We start from the raw sequence: 19,561 nt of genomic DNA, 5'->3' as shown, positions 1-19,561 counted from the left end.
GAATCTTTCATAATTACTAGATGATATTCAAATGCTAGTATTTTGACATAAATTTGCTTGGCTAGAATCGAAAGTTACTAATCACTATTATATAAATGATGTGTAATTTTTTAAGGGAGGCAAAACTTGTATACCATATATAATGCTTTGAGTTAATATTTGAGAAGATAATGAGAATATTTTAAGTACTTGAACCAGGGATTATAAATATGTGTGGATGATAAAATTCAGACCTTACTCACATGAAATTTACATATAGGTGGAGCCCATTCAGTGACATATCTGTTAGTTATTCATTGTTTATCATGCAATTATTAATAGTAAAAAAAAAAGCAGGAATTAATCCATAAAGTAATCAGAAACAGAAAATGCAAGCAAATGTAGCAAGTGACTAGGTTCTCTCTGATAATTTAAGGTCCTAGAATTCACTTAAACTAAAATAAATTGTTGGAAGTGGCCCCATGGGTGTCCATTAGAGCTTTATGGCAGATTTAAGGACTTGGAATAGCCTCACTCTGGACCCAGGAGGCCCGCATGTCTCTTTGATCAATTATTGTACTTCCATTAAAATATTTTTTACTTCACTGTGGGGGCATCTTGATCACCCTGCATTCTGCCACAGTTGTCAGATCATTTGAGTCTTTTACTTTTAAAGGTTATCACTCCTCTCTGCTAATGCGTCCTGTGTTTAAGTAGTTCAAAATGCAGCTGATATAAATTTTTCCTGCTGGGCTAAGAATTGATGCCTCCCAGTGAAAGATGTTCATCACAAAATGCCCTAGTGAAATTCATGTGTTCTCTTAACAATTTGGCTGATAGAATAACACACATAGTAGTTTTGATGCTTCACATACATCGATAGCCTACTACAATAGGAGCAGTATTTGATGGATTTGGGAACTTGGAAAAATTCATCGAAAATGTGTTAAGAAAAAATCTATGCATATATTTAAAAAATTGTTTACAAAAATAAATTCATCTTCTAATTTCATGTTTTCATGAAATTAGAACTCTATATTGCTGCTTGTAATATTTCTTTGCATTTCTATGTTGATGTGAAGGGTCTATTTGGAAAGAACAGGTGAACATTACCACTACCAAAAAACAAACAAAACAAAAAATAAGCAGTAACCATGAATAACAAATCTGTTCTTCCAGTATTCACTAACTAGTTATTTAAAAGAAACAATATAATGAATGATCATTCTTTATGCTCATTAAAGGGAATCTACAAAAATTAATTGGAAATGTAGTAAATATTTTAATCTTCCAAAATCAACAACATACTTTTGTACTGGAATAATAGTTGTACCTTTAGTAATTGCTAATTGTCTTTTACAATGTTTCTTTTTTTAAAAAATATTTATTTATTTGAAAGGCAGGGTTATAGAGAGGCAGAGGCAGAGGTAGAGAGTGAGGTCTTCTATCTGTTCAATCCCCAAATGGCTGCAATGGCTGGTGCTGAGCCCATCCTAAGCCAAGAGCCTGGAGCTTCTTCTGGGTCTCCCACATGGATGCAGGGGCCCAAGGATGATTTGGACCACCTTCCACTGCTTTCCCAGGCATATTAAAAGGAAGCTGAATTGAAAGTGAAGCAGCTGGGATTTGAACCTGTATCCATATGGGATGCTGGCACTGCAGGCAGCAGCTTTAACCACTACGCCATAGCACCAGCCCCTTATGTTGTTTCTTGATGTAGTCATGTTTGTCTCTGATTTCCAAACCTTTAGTTATTTATTTTATATTTGTAAGAGCACCACTACATAGAAAATATGTAAGTGCTTATTTTTTTAACAATCGAATCTCTGATTCATAGTTGTTTTAGTATTTTAAACCTTAGTTTTCAATTTTTGAAAAAAAACTTCTGATTTTTTGTGGATTTATATTTGTTTGGAATCCAAATGAATGTATGCTTAGAAGTTAAGGTTAAAATCTGTGTCTTAAAAGTTAGTACTGCACAGATACTAAATCTAGGGTGGAAATTAAGTCATTTATTTAAAATATATTTATTCACCTAAGTATAAAATGACTTGGCTTTTATTTTCTAAAATTCTAGTTATCTTCTAATTTTGACTTGGTTTCTTTCTTGTTCACTTGGGTGCTCTGTTGCATGCTTATATAGAAAAACGCAGAGTTGTATATTTAGATATTATGTTGATTTCCTAGGAATAGGTGCTAAATACACAAAAACTTATTCTTTCATTATTCTAGAAGGAAGTCCTAAATCCAGGGATTTTTCCTTTTGGGGAATCTGTGGTAATATTTGTTATGTAACTTTATTCTGCCGTCTGGTGATTGCTGGGAATTCTTGGTGTTCCTTGACTTGTAGGTACTGGCCCTATTTTCTTTTTCTTTTTCTTTTTTTTTTTTTTTTTTTTTTTTTTTTGTTTTGTTTTGTTTTGACAGGCAGAGTGGACAGTGAGAGAGAGAGACAGAGAGAAAGGTCTTCCTTTGCCGTTGGTTCACCCTCCAATGGCCGCAGCGGCCGGCGCGCTGCGGCCGGCGTGCTGCGGCCGGCGCACTGTGCTGATCCGATGGCAGGAGCCAGGAGCCAGGTGCTTTTCCTGGTCTCCCATGGGGTGCAGGGCCCAAGCACCTGGACCATCCTCCACTGCACTCCCTGGCCACAGCAGAGAGCTGGCCTGGAAGAGGGGCATCCGGGACAGAATCCGGCGCCCCAACCGGGACTAGAACCCGGTGTGCCGGCGCCGCTAGGCGGAGGATTAGCCTAGTGAGCCACGGCGCCGGCCAACTCTGGCCCTATTTTCACTTATCATGCTCTCCTGTGTGTATCTGTGTCACTTGTTTCCTTCTAATAAGAAGATATCAGTCACATTGGATTAGAGTTTACTCAAATCCAGCATAATCTAAATTTACCTTTAGTACATCTATAGAGACCATTTCAAAATAGTGTCGCACATGTAGGTGCCGGAAGTTAGGGCTTCAACGTGTCTTGAGGAGGAACAATTCAATCCACAAAAGATATTCACAGAGACAAAATTTGAAGGGACTTAAAATATTGGTCGGAAATTTAATTTGGTGGAAAAAAATTTGTGAAATTCACTAATATTTTACAAAATATTCATTTTCAATTAACTTTTTGATGGCCCCACCTCTGATGTACACACTTACATACATAAACATACTTTCTGCGTCTTTTTTTATTCACAAAATAATATTTTCTCAAAGCAATTATAACAGCTCTAGTACATTTTAACAACTTTATGGTATCCTAAGTTATGAACAAACTAATAATGTATTCACTTACTCATCATTGATGGGCATTTCCCTTTTTATTTTTCCAGATTTTTGTTCCCATCAACAAAGCTGTGTTTTAAAACTTCCTAAGTGTTACAAGTTTGATTTCAAAAAAGCTAAAATAATTTTGCTTTCTCCAACAGCAAATGAGTGTATCCCTTTCCTTACATTTCTGCCAGGATATGTTTTGAAGCTTTTAATATTTCTTTATCAGGCCGGCGCCGCAGCTCATTAGGCTAATCCTCCGCCTAGCGGCGCCGGCACACCGGGTTCTAGTCCCGGTCGGGGCGCCGGATTCTGTCCCGGTTGCCCCTCTTCCAGGCCAGCCCTCTGCTGTGGCCAGGGAGTGCAGTGGAGGATGGCCCAGGTGCTTGGGCCCTGCACCCCATGGGAGACCAGGAAAAGCACCTGGCTCCTGGCTCCTGCCATCGGATCAGCGCGGTGCGCCGGCCGCAGCGCGCCGGCCGCTGCGGCCATTGGAGGGTGAACCAACGGCAAAGGAAGACCTTTCTCTCTGTCTCTCTCTCTCACTGTCCACTCTGCCTGTCAAAAAAAAAAAAAAATAAAAAATAAAAAAAAAATATTTCTTTATCATGGGCATAAAGTGATGTCTTATTCCTGTAATTGACATTTGTTCATGAGTGGGTCTGCCTATATTTATATACTTTTGCTGAACATTTGGATTTATTTTACAGTGTGATGTTTGCCTTTTCTCTATTCTTCTGTATCTGTTGGGTAGTGTTATAAATTTTCTTCTCCAAACATAAAATCTATAAATAATCTTTCCTTTTATAGGTCCTGGGTTTATGATTTTGATTGACTAAAACTTCCCTAGGAGCAGCTGACCCTTGCGTCTCTTAAGGCAATTGTTGTGGCTATTGCGCTTGTTTTCATGATCCCTGCTCTTCTTCTTTCTCATGGTAATTAAACTCCTGGACTTTTCCTGTGCCAATGACTGCCCGACAAAAGTACACTTGGCTTTCCTTGTCGATGTATACTAAATTCTTACATATGATGTGAGCGGAATGTAGTGATGCCTTTTTTCAAAAAGGGCATTGGGATTGAAGTATGAGAAACAGATGTTTAGCTTAAGGGTTAAGACACTGGTTAGGATACCTGCATTCATATAAAAGCACCTTAATGGATACTCATCTTCTGCTCCAAACTCTGCCTTCTTGTTAAGGCAGATTCTGGGAAGTAGATGGGTTAAGATATTTTGTTCACATCATCCATGTGGGAGACTTGTATTGTGTTCCTGACATTCAGCTTTGGCCTCAGCCCTGGGCTTATTGTTTTGGGCATTAAGGTAGTAAACAAATACATGGGAGCTCTGTCTTTCAGCCTGTCTTCATATTTCAACTTATCCTCTCTCTCTCTCTCTCTCTCCCTCTATCTCTCTCTTCCCTTCTCCATGTCTCTCAGATTGTGTTTCTCTTTTTCATTTCTGAGAGAACACTTTAATTTACATTATAGTGAAAGCCTTAATGCTACATTAAAATAGTTCAACAAATAAAATGTAAAAAGACCATGATTAAGCAAGAATAGAAACACAATATAAATAAAATTAATTTTTTAAAAAAGAAAATAAAATATTTGCTCAACAATATTCCCAGCATTAATGATTCATTAATATCTCTGTGTTTACTCAGGCACCGAGTAATTACTTTTCTGAAACACTTTTAACCAAATGTCAAAGAAGCTCAAGTAATAACTGCAAATATAATCATAAATTTAAAATTAAATTTGACATTTTCAATTGTGGGTATGAGAATTCCTGAAACAGCAGGGACAACTGAGTGTTTAACACCTGTTTGCTTTATTTAATACCAACACATACTATACTTAGTAAGTACAGCAGCTTTCACACTAAAGTCTCTCTGCAAACTTATGGTCATTCATTCTGAGAGCATTGTTTAATTAAGAAATTCATTCTCAGTAATTTTATCAGTGCTATTTTACTGATGTCAATCATCTCTGGAATTACGATATTTAATTAAATGAATGTGTAATAGATAAAATTGGCATGGTCAATATTTTTATGATATGTCTATCTCATCCTCTCCCTTAACTATTGGCTTTTTTCCATGTAGCACTTTCTTACTTGCCCAGAGAGGGGAGATTGATGTATTCAAGATGACCTCCAAAGCAAACTGGTTTACTGTCTATTCCTTTCTCATCCCTGTCTTGGTCAAGTTGGAAAGGCCACCAACACTCTCCTCCTCTGTGACTCATGTAAGTCAAGGCAGAGAATCTGATTTTAAAAGATGTGCAGAGAAACCATGCTGTGATTCTCTCTTTTTGTTTACACCTGGATTTGATCTATTGTTTGGCTGGAAACATTTATGACATAAACTTGTCTCACTATCTGTAATTTGGGGGAGGTAACAGAAAACCCCAATTTAATATCAGAACAAAGCTTCACTGTTGTGTTAGCCACATTCTTAAATACTTAAATACTTCTTAAATATTTGATTGGTAGATGTTGTAGCACAGCAGATTAAGCTGCCCCTTGGGATGCCACATCCCTTAGCACAGTACATGATTTGACTCCTGGCTACTCTACAATTCTGATCCAGCTTCTAGCTAATGCATCTGGAAGGTAACAATGATGACCCAAGTACTTGAGTTTCTGCCAGCCATGTAGGAGACCCAGATGGAGTTCCTGGCTCCTGGTTTTGGCCTACCTGTTGTGGTCATTTGGGAGTTAGCCAGTGAATTGAAGTTTCTCTCTTTTGCCCTCTCTCTCTTTCTCTTTTTTTCCCTCTCTCTTTTTCTCTCTCTCTCTCCCTTTTCCTCCCTCCACCCTACCTCTCTTTCAATTAAAATGAAAATAATGAATAAAGTTTTCTATAAATGACCTATCTATAAAGTATAGATATTGAGCATCAGTATTTAGACTACTTAATGGCAAACTGATGATGTTACCATAGCAAAGTATATATTAACTACACTTCACAAAATTATTAGTCTGCAACACATTTGGGGGAAATCCCTACTGCTTATATTTTGAGAAATACGGTACCTGGGTCAGACCCATGAATAATGACTAACATAAAGTTAGCACTAAATAATTGTCGGCTGACAGAATAGATATGAGCATACATTCTTGTCTTTGAAATATTAGTTTGTACAAGTAGTTATTCTACCAAAATGTGAATCATAACCAAATAAGAAGGATGGTAGAAACTTAATCTTCAATTGAAATGAATTTTCTTTTGTGCTAGTCAGAACTGATAAATCATAGATTATTCACCTCAAATATTTTTTAAAAAATATTTATTTATTTATTTATTTGAAAGTCAGAGTTACACAGAGAGGAGAGGCAGAGAGAGACAGAGACAGAGAGAGAGAGAGAGAGAGAGAGAGGTCTTCCATTCACTGGTTCACTCCCCAATTGGCTAGAATAACCGGAGCTGTGCTGATCCAAAGCCAGGAGCCAGGAGTTTCTTCTGGGTCTCTCATGTGGGTGCAGGGACCCAAGGAATTGGGCCATCTTCCACTGCTTTCTCAGGCCATAGCAGAGAGCTGGATTGGAAGTGGAGCAGCCGGGTCTTGAACTGGCACCTATATGGGATGCCAGAGCTTCAGGCCAGGGCGTTAATCTGCTGCACCACTACAGTGCTGGCCCCACCTCAAATATTTAAAAGATTTATTTATTTTATTTAAAATGCAGAATGATTTAGAGAGAGAGAGAGAGAGAGAGAGAGAGAGAGAGAAGGATATATATATAGAGAGAGAGAGAGAATCCATCCTGATCTCCCACATGGGTGGCAGGAATCCAAGTAATTGAACCGTGATTTGCTGTCTCCCAGGGTGTGCATTAGCAAGAAAGTGGAACAGAAGTGGAGAAGCTGGGACTCAAACCAGTCATTTTGATATGAAATGCAAGCATCCCACTTGGGGGCTTAAACTACTGTACCAACTGCCTGTTCCATAATGGCAGACTGCATCACACCTTGAGTATCACTGCATAGGTAGCTATAGACAACCATAAAACAAAGGCTCTGATTAGAAGAGATTCAATCAAATAAACAAATTAAAATAGAACATCAGAATTATGGAGTATTATAAAACTTACATATATGAAAATAAGTAGGTCTATATTTTATTGATAGCGAACAGTTTTGTTTTTGCCCAGAAAACTTTATTTAAGAGGTACAAACTTCATGGATTTCATAAATACAATGTTGAGGACACAGTGATTCTTCACATTGTACCCTCCCTCCCCCTAAACTCCCATGACTCTTCCTCCTTCTTATCTTATTCCTGTTCTTTTAAATAAGATCTATTTTCAATTAATTTTATACATGTAAGATTAACTAAACTAAGCAAAGAGTTCAATAAATTGTATGAAAAAAAATATATTCCTCAACAATCAAGACATGGTCTATTAAAAGCTATTGCATCTTGAATTGTTAATTTCACTTCTATAGATTACTTTTTACATGCTATATTAGTTATCACAGATCAGGGAGAACACATGGTATTTGTCCTTTTGGGACTGGCTTATTTCACTAAGTATGATGTTTTTATTTTTCTTCCATTTTGTTAAAAAAGACAGGATTTCATTTTATTTTTATAGCTGTGTAGTATTCCATGGTGTACATACCACATAATTTCTTTATCCAGTCTTTTTTTTTTTTTTATATATTTTTGACAGGCAGAGTGGACAGAGAGAGACAGAGAGAGAAAGGTCTTCCTTTGCCGTTGGTTCACCCTCCAATGGCCGCCGCTGCAGCCGGCGCACCGCGCTGATCCGATGGCAGGAGCCAGGATCCAGGTGCTTTTCCTGGTCTCCCATGGGGTACAGGGCCCAAGCACCTGGGCCAACCTCCACTGCACTCCCTGGCCATAGCAGAGAGCTGGCCTGGAAGAGGGGCAACCGGGACAGAATCCGGTGCCCCGACCGGGACTAGAACCCGGGGTGCCGGCGCCGCAAGGTGGAGGATTAGCCTATTGAGCCACGGCACCGGCCCTATCCAGTCTTTAGTTCACAGATATTTGGGTTGATTTCATATTTTAATTGCTGTGAATTAAGCTGCATGGGGTAAATATGACTCTTTAATATGATAATTTTATTTCCCTTGGGTAAATTCCTAGGAATTGGATGCCTGGGTCATTTGATAAGTCTATATTCAGATTTCTGTGGTATGTTCATACTGTTATCCATAGTGGCTTTCAGTATATATTCCAACCAACAGTGGATTAGGATACTTTTTTCCCCACATGTTCACCAGCATTTGTTGTTTTTGATTTCTATATGAAAGCCATTCTAATCTGGATGAGGTTAAACCTCATTGTGGTTTTGATTTGCTTTTCTCTGATGGCTAATGATCCTGAGCATGTTTTCATGTGTCATTGTCCACTTGGATTTCTTCTTGGGAAAAATGCCTGATTCAGTGATTTGCCCATTTCTTAACTAGGTTATTTGTTTTGTTGTAGAGTTTCTTGATCTATTATGTATTCTGGTTATTATTCCTTTATCGGTTGCATAGTTTGCAAATAATTTCTCTCATTCTGCTAGTTGCCTCTTCACTCTATTTCTCTCACAGTGCAGAAGCTTCTCAATTTGATGTAATCCCACTTGTCAATTTTGGCTTTGATTACCTGTGCTTCTGGGATCTTTTCCAAGAACTCTTTGTGTATGTCAATGTCTTGCAGGGTTTCCCCAATGTTATTTAATAATTTGATTGTATCAGGTAATAGATTTAAGTCTCTATTTCATTTTGAGTGGATTTTTGTGGAAGATGTAATGTAGGAGGCTTGCTTCATACTTCCAAATGGGGAGATCCTGTGTTCTAAGCACTATTTGTTGTAGAGACTGTCTTTGCTCCATGGATTGATTTTAGGTCCTATGTCAAAGATAAGTTGGTTGTAAATGTGTGGGTTGATTTCTGGCATTTCTATTTTGTTCCATTGGTTTATCTATCTGTTTTTGTACCACTACCAGGCTGTTTTGATAATAACTGCCCTGTAGTATTTCTTGAAATCTGGTATTGTGATGCTGCCAGCTTTGTTTTTGTTATATAAGATTGCTTTAGCTCTTTGGGCCTTCTTTGTTTCCATATGAGTTTAAGCATCATATTTTTCTATATCTGAAAGGACTGTCCTTGGCATTTTGAATGGTATTGCATTGAATCTGTAAATTTCTTTGAGTAGTATGGACAATTTGATGATATTCATTCTTCCAATCCATGAATATGGAAGATTTTTCCTTTTTTTTTTTTTTGGTGTGTTGTCTATTTTTTCTCTAATGTTTTGTAATTCTCATTGTAGAGATCTTTGACATCCCTGGTTAAATTTATTCCAAGGTAATTGAGGGTTTTTTTTTGTAGCTATTGTGAAGGGGCTTGATCATTGAAGTTCTTTCTCAGCCATGGTATTGTCTGTGCATACAAAGACTATTAAGTTTTGTGTGTTAATTTTATATGCTGCCACTTTACCAAACTCTTACATGAGTTGCAATAGTCTCTTAGTTGAGTCATTGGATTCCCTTTATATAGAATCATGTCATCTGCATGTAAGGATAGTTTGACTTCTTCCTTCCCAATTTGTATCCTTTGACTTCTTTTTGTTGCCTAATGGCTGTAGCTAAAACTAACAGGACTATATTGAATAGCAATGGCGAAAGTGGGCATCCTCATCAGGTTCCAGATGTTAGTTGGAATGCTTCCAACTTTCCCCCTGTCAGTAAGATTCTAGCCTTAGGTTTGTCATAAATTGCCTTGATCATTGAGGAATATTCCTTCTAGACCCAATTTACGTAAGTTTTTCATCATGAAAGCATGCTGTATTTTATCAGAAGCCTTCTCTGTCTTTATTGAGATAATTGCAATGTTTTTGTTCTTCAGTTTGTTAATGTGATGTATCACATTGACTGATTTGCTAATGTTGAACTATCCCTACATATCTAGGCTAAATCTCACTTGGTCTTGGTGAATGTTCTTCCTGATGTGTTGTTGGATTCAATTGGCTAATATTTTGTTGAGGATTTTTCTGTCTACATTAATGAGATAAATTGGTCTTTCTCTGTTGTATCTTTTTCACATTTAGGAAATAATTGTGAAAGGAGTGTGGAAGAATTCCATCTGTTTAAATTTTTTTTGAATATTTTGAGCAGAATTGGACTTAGTTCTTCTTTAAATGTCTGGTGGAGTTCAGAAATGAAGCCATCAGGTCCTGGGGTTTTCTTTGCAGTGAAGATCTGTATTGTTGATTTAATTTCTCTATTGGTTATTGGCCTGTTTAGGTGTTCTTTATCTTCATGGTTAAATTTAGGTAGGTTGTATGCGTCCAGGGATAAGTCCATTTCCTCTAAGTTTCTCAATTTGTTGGCATATGGTTCTTTGTAGTAATTTCTGATGTTTCTTTATTTCTGTAGTATCTGTTGTTACATGTCCATTTTCATCTATAATTTTATTGATTTGGGTGTCTATTTGTTTGGTTAGTTTTGCCAAAGTTGTGTAAATTTTGCTTATCTTTTCAAAAAATCAGCTTTTTGTATTTTTTGCTTCAATTTTGTTTACTTCTCTAATTTAATTATTTATTTTCTCCTATTAATTTTAGATTTGGTTTTCTGTTGTTTTTATAGATCTTTCAGATGCTTTGATAGCTCATTTGTTTGGTGCCTTTCCAATTTCTTTATGTAGGCACCAACTGATTAAACTTTCCTCTTAACACTGCTTTTGCTATATTCCATACTTTTTTTTAAAAGATTTATTTTTTTATTTATTTGAATGACAGAGTTATAGAGAGAGGTAGAGACAGAGAGAGCAGTCTTTCATACACTGGTTCACTCCCCAAATGGCCACAATGGCCAGAGCTGTGCCAATGCAAAACAGGAGCCAGGAGCTTCTTTCAGGTCTCCCACGTGGATGCAGTGGCCCAAGGACTTAGGCCATATTATGCTGCTTTCCCAGGCCACAGCAGAGAGCTGGACCTGAAGAGGAGCAGCTGGGACTAGAACCGGTGCCCATAAGGGATGCCACTGCTTCAGGCTGGGGCTTTAACCCACTGAGCCATAGTGCTGGCCCCCATATTATTTGATATGTTATATTGCCATCTTCATTTGTTTCCAGAATTTTTTTTGATTTCTCCAATGAATCATTGTCCATTCAGGAGCATTTTGTTCTGTCTCCATGTGTTTACATGTTTTATAGAGATTCTTGAATTGTTGATTTCCAGCTTCATTCCATTGTGGTAGGAGAAAGCCATGTTATGATTTTGATTTTTTGAATTTGCTGAGACTTGCTTTATGGTCTAACATGTGGTCTCTCCTAGAAAAAGTTCCAAGCACTGGTGAGAAGAATGTGTATTCTGCAACTGTAGGATGAAAATTTTTATGGCTATCTGTTAGGTCCATTTGGTCTTTCGTGTCGATTAAATCTGCTGTTTCCTCACTAGTTTTCTCTCGTTGATCTGTCGATTGCTGCAAGTGTGGTATTGAAGTCCCCCATTAATATTGTCTTATTTTTAAAGATTTATTTATTTATTTGAAAGGCAGAGTCACAGAGAGGCAGAGGCAAAGGGAGGGGGAGAAATGTCTCCCATCTGCTGGTTCACTCTGCCAATGGCTGCAACAGCCAGAGTTGTGCCAATCCGAAGCCAGGAACCAGGAGCTTCCTCTAGGTCTCCCACATGGGTGCGGGGGCCCAATAATTTTCTACTGCTTTCCCAGGAAATAGCAGAGATCTGGATAGGAAATGGAGCAGCCAGGACTTGAACTGGAAGTCATATGGGATGCTGTACTGGGCCTTTAACCCACTGCACTACCGTGCCGGCCCCGCACCTCCTGTTAATATTGTATTGGAGTCTATGTCTCCCTTTAGATACATTAACATTTCTTTTAATAGCCAGGTGACCTGCATTTAGGTGCTTATACATTTACAATAGTCACATATCCTTATTGAATTGATCTTTTAATCATTATGTAGTTCCCTTCCTTGTCTCTTTTAACACAGTTTGTGCTAAAGTCTGTTTTGCCTGATACTATGAGGGATATACCAGCTCTATTGTGGTTTCTGTTATCATTGAATATCTATTTCCATTGCTTTAGTTTCAGCCTGCATATATCTTTGTTGGTGAGATGTGTTTATTCATAAAAAATTAACTATATTTGGGGAGGGAGCATAGGAAGGAGGGATGATAAAAGGCTGATTGACAGGTACTAGATCATAGCTAGATAGGTATAAGAAATTCTGGGTTTCTATTACACAATAGGATGACAATAGATAATATACTATTTCTGTATACAAAACCAGAAAGCAGGATTTTAGATGTTTTTACTATAAAGAAACTTTAAATACTTGAAAGGATAAGTATATTTACCCTGACTGGACATTACACAATGTACACAAGTAATGAAATAACACATAGTACCCCATAAAAATATACTGTTTTATACATCTGTTAATTATTTTCAAAACATAAATATCAAATAAAAATTAAATGATAAAAAACACATTTAAAAATAATGTGAACATTAACCATTGAAGTCAAATAATTTAAAACTAGAATATAATAGATATATAAATTCCTTTTTTGGTAAAAATATATTCTTCAGTGCTTCTTTGAAAATGGTAATAATATTTGATAACCTTAGTCTCAATCTATTTAATCTCTCTTCTTCCTATGTGTTGCATGCATAATCTGTTATCATAGCTATACTATACATCAAACTGCAAAATACATGCTCACATTTTATAAGTGTGTGTGTGTGTTTGCTTGTGTGTGTCTATGTATGCTACTTATTCTAGTTTTTCTCCTACCACTGATTTTATTTATTTAGTTTGAAAGATGGTGGTTTGCATTAAATGTTCCAAGTACTTGTGGAATAAATTTTTCTTTCATTCCACTGGGGATGTTACATCCATCCAAATATAAGATCAAAGGACTCAAAGATGGTAAGATTTGAGCACAGCTGTTTCTCTTGTTTCATTCTGATAGCCTACCCATGTGTGTGCCACATGAGAATGTCAACTTTTGCATGTATGTGGATGACAGTTTTTCAAAAGGAAATTCCAATACTTATTATTCAACATTTCCTGTTATTAGGACTTTAAAATACTTGAGCACATTTTTCTAGAAATTAGAGCATGAGAAACTATTAAAGTTAATAATAATCTTAGGTGTTTAAATTTTAACTGAAAAGTGATCCTTGTTAAATATAAGAATGGGAATAAGAGAGGGAAGAGATGTGCAATTTGGGACATGCTCAAGCTGACTTGCCCCAAATGGTGGAGTTAGAAATGTGCCAGGGGATTCCAATACAATTCCCATCAAGGTGGCATGTACCAATGGCATCTCACTAGTCCAAGTGATCAATTCCAGTTCACAATTGATCATAATGATAGGACTAAGAGTCAAAGGGATCATACAAATAAGACTAGTGTCTGCTAATACTAACTGATGGAATCAAAAAAGGAGAGAACGATCCAACATGGGAAGCGGGATACACAGCAGACTCATAGAATGGCAGATGTCCTAAATAGCACTCTGGCCTCAGAATCAGCCCTTAAGGCATTCGGATATGGCTGAAGAGCCCATGAGAGTATTTTAGGCATGGAAAGCCAAGACACTCTGGCAAAAACAAACAAATAAACAAAAAAACCTAAATGAAAGATCTCTGTGAGTGAGATCCCAGTGGAAAGAACGGGGCCATCAAAGAAGGAGGTACCTTTCTCTGAAGGGAGGAGAGAACTTCCACTTTGACTATGACTCTGTTGGAATAAGATCTAAGTCAGCGAACTCAAAAGGCTTCCATAGCCTTGGCAACTCATGACTAGAGCCTAGGGAGATTTCTGATGCCATAAACAAGAGTGTCAAATTGTTAAGTCAACAACAGGAGTCACTGTGTACTTACTTGTCATGTGGGATCTGTCCTTAATGTGTTGTCCAATGTGAAGTAATGCTATAACTAGTACTGAAACAGTATTTTACACTTTGTGTTTCTGTGTGGGTGCAAACTGATGAAATCTTTATTTAATATATACTAAATGGACCTTCTGTATATAAAGACAATTGAAAATGAATCTTGATGTGAATGGAATGGGAGAGGGAGCGGAGATGGGAGGGGTGCGAGTGGGAAGGAAATTATGGGGGGAGGGAAGCCATTGTAATCCATAAACTGTACTTTGGAAATTTATATTTACTAAATAAAAAAATTTAATAATAAAGACATCATGAAGACTGTCAAGTTCATACTTTGGATCATATTGTGATGAAGAATCGTTCACTAGAATAAACTTTGCCCAATCATATAATGATGTCATGTATATTAATTTAAAAAAATTTTAAAAGTAAATTTAAAAAATGATCACAAGAACATTAAAATGAAGGAAAGCACTGTTCACAGTTGTAGTTCTTTATCTTTTATTATTAGCTAAATTAACTGATTCAATTATCAATCTTGGACCTGAACTTCTATCTCTAAGAAATGGTATAATATGTTGTGCTTAGGTAGTATAATGACACAGATAGTTAAATTTTGGTTTCTGCCTTTCAGTAGTCACTAATTCAGGAGGAGAGATATGTTAGGAGGACAATAGCACAAAATAGAATATAACATTTCTTGGTAATGCACCAAGAAATCTAAGAAAAATATGTTGTAAGAAAATATTATCCCAGGGTCTGGCACTATGGTGCAGTGGGTTAAAGCCCCAGCCTGCAGCACTGGCATCCCATATGGGCACTGGTTCTATTCCTGGCTGATCCTCTTCCAATCCAGCTCTCTGCCAATGGCCTGGGAAAGCAGTGGAAGATGGCCCAAGTCCTTGGGCCCCTGTGCCCACGTGGGAGACCCGGAAGAAGCTCCTGGCTCCTGGCTTCAGATCGGCATAGCTCCGGCTGTTGTGGTCATTTGGGGAGTGAACCAAAAGATGGAAGACCTCTCTCTTTGCCTCTCTTCTCTCTGTGTATGGAATGGAAGTTCTCTCCCTCTCTGACTCTACCTCTCTCTGTAACTCTGTCTTTTAAGTAGATGAAATGATTATTTAAAAAAAAAGAAAGAAAATATCCCAGTTCAGGAAATCAAGGTGCATTTTACACAGGCAGCTGTCCAAACAGCAACATCAAACTGTGAAGATAATTTGCTCCATCTCTCTCTCATGAGACACAGATAATGCACTGTGTTAAGTTCTTTCCATGCAGACTAACCAGCTCTACTATGAGAATAGATTATTATCTACTGAGATGCCAACGTGAAACCACATTAGTATCATTATTGGTTTATTAGGTGCTGAGCAGTTTTGTTTAGTTAGGGGATTTTTTTGTGATTCAGTCCATATCCTGGATCTTGTGCTCTCTTATGTTTTCTGAACACATACACAAGAAGAAAGCAACTTCGTGCTGAATGTTAGGCTAGGAGTCTTGTTTGTAACTATCACTGCATGACATATTTTCAAATTGAGAGGAAAACACTGAAATTTAAATTATTTTGTTCCTAATTGTGAATAGTATTGCAAAAGCTGAAGAAAGAGAAGTTCAGAGTTAGACATGTTTAGGTTCAAGAGTCTACTCTGAAATTTACTGGCTGTGAGACTTTGGATCAATTATGTTACTCTACTGCACCCTTGATTCTTCACTTGTAAAATGAACATCGGGTAACATAAGAAATGCTTATGTCTGGCATGAAAAATCACTCCATATATTTTATTTATGATAGCATAAATGATGATAGCATAATTGTTACTTAGCTGCTTAGCATGAATGCTACAAGTTTAAGTCCAATACTATGGTTCTAGATGCATAGACATAGTCCCATTAATTTTTCACTTACTCAGACCCACCTTTTTATGATCCTGTTTTAATTTCCTACAATGTTTAGAATACTTCCTCTCCCCAAATGAATGCTTATTTGGTCAAACACATATAAATGCTTATTGGTCAACTGAGAGAGAAAGTATTTGAAGAGGTAATAATATTAATCCATTTAGTTATTTCTAGCACCATAATGTGAATATGATAAAGACATAATTAATATGAGTATAATTAAAACAGTGAAGGCTATGTGGATTCAAATCAAGGCTCCAACCTGTACCAGGTATGTGACTTTGGATGATTTGTTTCACTTCCCCAAAACTCAGTTTCACTCAAAAGATACACTAATCACACTATTTCACAGGATTATGCTTTTTGATGTGTTGTCAGTTTATTAAACCCTCTAAATAGTTTGTGACAATCAGTGACCATTAACCATGCCCTGAATTTTACTGCAAATAATGTAGAAACCAGCAACTTCTAGGACAGTAATTTAATTATTCAGGATTCTGTCTGAATATTTTAAACATCTAATTTGAAGGACATTTATTTACTTAAGTATTAATATTTGTTAGCTCTGGAATCAGGCAACTTACATTCAAGTTTTGGCTTTACCATTCACTACAGCGTAACTCTCAGAATTTTATTCAAACAGCAGATTCTTCTAAAGAGGTATCTGATGATATTTGTTCCAGAAAATTTCTGAACAGTATTGATGACACTGATGTCAATGACATGTTAAAATTTGCCATTTCTCCTTCCTAGAAATTGGAGATTAGGTGTATTAATCAGGGAGGAGCTGTAATGATAAATTAATCTAACACTTAGCAAGGACTTTGAACTCTTGCATATATAAAGCTGATTCTTATCCAAGCTAAAATGGATATCTTCATGCATCAACAAAGTTTTCTTTGTTTTTAAATAAAAATAGAGTGGTCCTCCATCTTCTTGTTCACTCCCCAAATGGCTGCAATGACTGGAGTTGGGCTAGCCCATAGACAGGAAGGAGCCAGGAGTTCCATCCAGAACTCCCATAAAGGTACCAGGGACTCAAGCACTTGGGCCATCCTCCACTGCTTTCCCAGGTACACCAGTAGGTAGCTGGATTGGAAGTGGAGCAGCCGGATTCAAAACCATGTCCATATGGGATGCTGGCACTGAAGATGGTGGCTTAACCCATTGCACCACAACACAGGCCCCAAAGTTTTCCAATGACGAAAATCACTTCCAGAGTAAGACTGATTACAAGACATAACATAAAAATAAAATGAATTTGCTATTCCAAATTGTTTTCATGAGAGTATTGCTGAATGTGGTATTTTTTTAACTTTTATTTATTGAATATAATTTTCCAAAGTACAGCTTATGGATTACATTGGCTTCCCCTCCATAACGTCCCTCCCTCCCGCAACCCTCCCCTTTCCCACTTCCTCTCCCCTTCCATTCACATCATGATTCATTTTCAATTCTCTTTATATACAGAAGATCAGTTTAGCATACATTAAGTAAAGATTTCAACAATTTGCTCCCACACAGAAACATAAAGTGAAAAATACTGTTTCAGCACTAGTTATAGCATTAAATCTCAATGTACAGCACACTAAGGACAAAGATCCTACATGAGGAGTAAGTGCACAGTGACTCCTGTTGTTGACTTAACAAATTGACACTCTTGTTTATGGCATCAGTAATCACCCTAGGCTCTTGTCATGAGTTGCCAAGGCTATGGAAGCCCCCTGAGTTCACTGACTCTGATCATATTTAGACAAGGCCATGGTCAAAGTGGAAGTTCTCTCCTCCCTTCAAGAGAAAGGTACCTCCTTCTTTGATGACCCGTTCTTTCCACTGGGATCTCACTCACAGAGATCTTTCATTTAGGTTTTTTTTTTTTTTTTTTTTTTTTTTTTTTTTTTTTTTTTTTTTTGCCAGAGTGTCTTGGCTTTCCATGCCTAAAATACTCTCATGGGCTCTTCAGCCATATCCGAATGCCTTAAGGACTGATTCTGAGGCCAGAGTGCTGTTTAGGGCATCTGCCATTCTATGGGTCTGCTGTGTATCTCACTTCCCATGTTGGATCATTCTCTCCCTTTTTTATTCTACCAGCTAGTATTTGCAGACACTAGTCTTGTTTATATGATCCCTTTGGTTCTTAGTCCTATCATTATGATCAATTGTGAACAGAAATTGATCACTGGGACTAGTGAGATGGCATTGGTACATGCCACCTTGATGGGATTGAATTGGAATCCCCTGGTATGTTTCTAACTCTACTGTTTGAGGTACGTCAGCTTGAGCATGTCCCAAATTGCACATCTTTTCCCTCTCTTATTCCCACTCTTATATTTAACAGTGATCACTTTTCAGTTAAGTTTCAACACTTAAGAATAACTGTGTATTGATTACAGTATTCAACCAAAAGTATTAAGTAGAACAAACAAACAAAAATACTAAGAGGGATAACATATTAAGCTGCTCATCAACAGTCAGGGTGAGGACTGATCAAGTCACTGTTTCTCCTAGTGTTCATTTCACTTTAACAGGTTTCCTTTTTGGTGCTCAGTTAGTTGTCTCCTATCAGGGAGAACAAGTGGTATTTGTCCCTTTGGGATTGGCTTATTTCACTCAGCATAATGTTTTCCAAATTCCTAACAGGGATCACTTTTCAGTTAAAATTTAAACACCTAAGAATAATTGTGTGTTAATTAAAGAGTTCAACCAATGGTACTAGAACAAAAAAAATACTAAAATGAATAAAGTATTACATTGTACATCAACTGTCAGTACAAGAGCTGATCAAGTCACTGTTTCTCATAGTGTCCATTTCACTTCAACAAGTTTCCCCTTTGGTGCTCAGTTAGTTGTCGCTGATCAGGGAGAACATATGATATTTGTCCCTTTAGGACTGGCTTAATTCACTCAGCATGATGTTTTCCAAATTCCTCCATCTTGTTGCAAATGACCGGGTTTTGTTGTTTTGACTGCTGTGTAGTATTCTATAGAGTACATGTCCCATAATTTCTTTATCCAGTCTACTGTTGATGGGCATTTGGGTTGGTTCCAGGTCTTAGCTATTGTGAATTGAGCAGCAATAATCATTAATGTGCATACAGCTTTTTTGTTTGCCAATTTAATTTCCTTTGGGTAAATTCCAAGGAGTGGGATGGCTGCGTTGAATGGTAGGGTTATATTCAGGTTTCTGAGGAATCTCCAGACAGACTTCCATAGTGTCTTAACCAATTTGCATTCCCAAATGCCAGTCCCAGGATTCATTTTTAACCAATGCTTAACAATTTATGTGATTTTTTTTTTTTGGACAGGCAGAGTGGACAGTGAGAGAGAGAGACAGAGAGAAAGGTCTTCCTTTGCCGTTGGTTCACCCTCCAATGGCCACCGCGGCTGGCACGCTGTGGCTGGCGCACCGCGCTGATCCAAAGGCAGGAGCCAGGTGCTTCTCCTGGTCTCCCATGGGGTGCAGGGCCCAAGCACTTGGGCCATCCTCCACTGCACTCCCTGGCCACAGCAGAGAGCTGGCCTGGAAGAGGGGCAA

The sequence above is a fragment of the Oryctolagus cuniculus genome, chromosome 3, assembly GCF_051225735.1.
Source record: "Oryctolagus cuniculus isolate XC-2025 breed Fujian yellow rabbit chromosome 3, ASM5122573v1, whole genome shotgun sequence".
NCBI lineage: Eukaryota > Metazoa > Chordata > Mammalia > Lagomorpha > Leporidae > Oryctolagus > Oryctolagus cuniculus.
The sequence above is the reverse complement of the archived record's forward strand: the minus strand, read 5'-3'. Positions refer to the sequence as shown.